This window comes from Pocillopora verrucosa, chromosome 1 (genome assembly GCF_036669915.1).
Source record: "Pocillopora verrucosa isolate sample1 chromosome 1, ASM3666991v2, whole genome shotgun sequence".
Taxonomy (NCBI): Eukaryota; Metazoa; Cnidaria; class Anthozoa; order Scleractinia; family Pocilloporidae; genus Pocillopora; species Pocillopora verrucosa.
In genome coordinates this window covers 1-4,313 of record NC_089312.1, presented here as the reverse complement: position 1 = coordinate 4,313, position 4,313 = coordinate 1, and positions in this window count along the sequence as shown.

Here is a 4,313-nt window from a genome sequence, read left to right as displayed (position 1 = left end):
AGACATATTTAATCTCAGCACCACATTACATCTGTGCACAGAAACTTGCACTGTCTCTTAATTCAACTTAAAACCACTTTCATCCTCAATGCATTTTGTTTTTTTCAAGTGATCTATGTTACTAGAAACATATAAAACAGTATTGCTCATTCTCACATGATAGATGGCTTGAAAGTTTCCAGACCAAATGTCAGGAGCTTTTCATAATGGGCTTCTGCAAATGTTCTGCATGCCTCGATTTAACTAGATTTTATCTATTGTTAATGTCATGTACAATAACGGATATCTTAAATTCTTTTTGTGATGTTGGGTCGAACATTATTGGCCACTGACTTGCATTTATCTCTAGAAAGTTCAGCATTCTCAAAAGTCACCATTCACAGATCTTACTCGAAATGCTTCGAGATTCATAGACGAATTTTATAAATCAGAGTGTAACAAATGCTGCACGCCTTTATGGAAATGTCTGAAATTCTTAGTCGGCTTAGGGTGCAGGCGTAGATTAAAGGATCATAACACAAAAGCATTCATTCCACGAGGAGAGTTATTCAGTGACATGACGACTGATGTACTGACGTTAAAACTCCCTAATTTATCTTGTTTTTTGGGGGGTCGGATAAGACGAGTTGGTAGTCCTTCCCAATTCTCTACAATAGTCCTTGTTCATTTCATACAGAAAGCATTGATTGGCTAAGTTTTTACCCTATGATATTCATACCCTTCTGATAGAGGAAATTGTCAGAATGGTAAAAGGATAGAAGAAATAAAGAAGAAATATGTATCAATTAAATTAACTCTTTTCATTTATGTCCTGTCTAAGCCAGTGTAATCAATTACATGTATTAGACGTCTAGTAAATATCAGAAAAAACTTATACGGACTACAAGTTCCCCAGAACTAGCTATGGATACACGAAATGAACGAAAATCTCCTCCTATGAAATAGTATTACTACCTTTATCCATGGTTCTGCAATTTTTTTTCCAATTTCTGTTCCCGAAAGGAACACTTTTTTCAAGGAGCCGAATAAAACAAAAATCTAAATATAGGACCAAGCTCTCGTTCCCCAAATTTCTCACATTGAAAAATCCCTTCGACGCACTTTGAAGTTTTAATTCCTTCTTAAGTTTATCCGGAAACGATTCTGCTTTGTTTTAGTGTTACAAGACAATGTAAGGTACAGATAACGATTAAATAAGAGCGGATGGGCGTTGAAAATTTGATGAAAAGGGTTGCCTCCTTCGGTTGAGAGATACATTCCTCTCTGCCACGACTTAATCACACCACAAAGGATAATAGCAAGGATTTCTTTAATAAAGAGGAAATGCTTGTTTGATGGTAGTGAAGATGTTAAATTATTTTCTGAAATCTAAATCGTAAAAGAGTAGAGATGTATAGAATGCGCTTTGTGGAGGAATTCCGTAACTAATTTTTGTGATAACTCTCTAAGGAACTTCAATGAAAACTTTTGTCTGTTTGTCACCTTAAAAGAAATAACTATGTGGTGGTCGACAATAAAGCCTAACTTTCTCTAGCCCGTCACCACAAGAGTTGGCGAGTCAGTTGTGGGAAAGAAAGTCTTGAGCGTTAAGCATAACATTGCGTGCTGTGTTTTGAATGAACAAGCAGTTGTCATGATGGCGTGGCTGCTTGCAAATCACAGCTTCCTAAATCCACTTGAAATTCATGACAACAAAGGAAACAAAAAACACTCGCCATTACTGAACTCAAACAGACCTCACCTCGTGCTGTGTTTACGTGCGAAGCTCGCTCGCGAAGTTTCATGTCCGAAAGCTGCAGTGGTGCATAGAGGACACAATTTGGAAATGTGGTGCCTTTGAACGTGCTCGGTAAGCTAGTAAATCCACTTATCCCTTTATAATCTTATGACTCACCAAAACGCTGATCCAATTGGGAAATGCTGTCCTAGGCCGTCTGGCTTAATTCTTTATTGGAATTAAGATTCTTGGCCATTTGGGTTCGTGATTTAACAATTACATCCCATGCTTATTTGTTCGCTTCGAGGACAAGTTAATACTGGATCAGATCAAAGCAGGAATTCCTGCTTGGATTTCTTGATCTTTTGTTAATAAGCTCGAGTCGGATTTATTAACCTGCGAATTGCTCGACAGCAGACTATTACCGGCTTCTGATAAGCCCAGGTGATGTGCGCGTCGTCTCGAGTTTAAGTGATTTATTTGCATTTGAAAAGGATAGTACTACTCCTGCTTTATAGTATTGGAACTCAGAGAGAAGCACTGGCATGGATCTTTCCCCTCGTAAAACGTTTCTTTCCGCACCGTTTCGCCTGCTAAGATCCGAAAATGTTGGTAGGAAAAGCTCTAAAGCGAGTATGAGCGAGGCCTTGAAGAGGGCGACGCTTACGCACGCGGCAAAAGGTATGACATGCTACAAATTAATGACCTGTAACTTAAAAAGCGTCTAAGTGAATATTCTCCTCTCTTCTCTGCAAATCGATGGTAGCATTCTGTAATGTATGGCCTACAAAGCCGCCATGAGTCGCCCAAAGCTAAATACCTAGTAGATTTTTGCTTTTGAATAAGAGAGGGTCACGTTCATGATGTGTAAATCACTAATGAACGCGTTACACCCTATATGTTTTTGAAATGTGCTACAGTGTTAGAAAAAAAAAGTTGTACTTTTTGCCTTTTTAGATCGTGTGCTCCACGATTTCATCCAACACGGCCACTATACTTCTTGTAGTAAATCCTTTCACAACACTAATTGTGTTATTTGACCCCGAGTACTTAGCGGTTTATTCGTAAATTGAAACAGCACGGAGCCAATTGTTGACAAATCACGCTATAATTATAAGATCACGCTGCGACTGAAGAATACCAGTAGCGGGCTTAAAAAAGAGTCGGTGGTTACGGATATGACATGTATTGACCAAAACATACCGAACAGCGGTTCATATCCGAATGCCAGAGCAAATTAAAATCATAAGCTTTAAGACCGAAAGTTTCACATGGAGAAAGGAAGGAGAACTGTTTTCGTTCGACATACTATAAATTATTGTAACAAGCTGAGTTCTACACGCATTTTCATGGGTTAGCTCTTATGATCTACTGGAGGACAGACGCATGGACGGCATCAGCATCTTACACCAAATTTTGCTTCTTTATTCAAGAAAATAAATAGACTTGCACTAAATCAAACAGGTTCACTATGGGCGTTCTCTAAAGAAATTGCAAATACTTGCGAGATGTGTTTGTCGTATACTCAGACATTAGTCTTGGTTACTCATTATTCACGGTCCGTGTTTCTAAGGGGTCTCTCCAGCTGGTTATGCATCTTTACCTTTTGTTAAGCTTACCTGTTTTAAAGAAGGCCTATAACATTCTCAAATCAAGGGCCCTCCTTTTTCAGCGATAAACTCATTGCCAGGTTGTTTGGTTTGTTAAAATTTTTTCATTATATTTTATCCATAACCACCAAGTTGAGGGTGGAAAAGTAGGAAAGTGTAGTAACCACGGAAACGGTATGATTTTATTGATGCCATTCAAAAGAAGCATTACCGAGCATTCCCGTCTCAGCAAGTAGTACGGAATAGACGCGTAGGGTTGGGAAAGACAGAATGGGGATTTTTCCCCTATCTACGCTTAATCTAATAACGTTAACTTTTCATTTTTGATCTGAGGGTCGTGTTCTATAACCTCGCAAATACTTTACGCCTCATTTATAGACCTAAAACACGGAGCATGTAATTAGTATGCTGTGGTAATTGAGAACTTTTATCCATTCGTTCATTCATCCTCATTTCGCCTCCATTTTGGGTTTAGTGTTAGTCGAACTCGTCGTTCTACCTTTCCGTTTTATTTAGTTATTTAATCAAAGGTAGAGGCAGATGCTCGCTGCAGAGCTTTTCGGTTCTCCACGACGCGAAACTTGTCTACAAGGACTCTGTTAGTTTCTTTTCCCTGTTTAGGCCACCTAAGCCACCCTTTGTGCGTCGCCACAAAGGGATTGAAATTAAACTTTAATTTCAAAGTTTCAACGGTTCTTAGGAAGGCCGTTGTGTTTGGCCGCATTCATGTGCTTAGGTAAACTTTGCTGTCATTAGGAATTGTCTGGAGAATGTTTTTCTAGAAACACATTACAAACTAACGGCCCAGAATGGATTTCTTTAATTGTCCGTTTTTCAATATGTTTGTTTGTGTGTTTAAATTGGCACGTGCAATAATTTTGACCAAACTATTACTGGGTGCAAGTGTGTTTTTTTTAGTTTCCGCGGATATTGATAATTTTTGGCTGATTGCTCGTTATTCCCTTTTCGATCAATCCGTGCACATA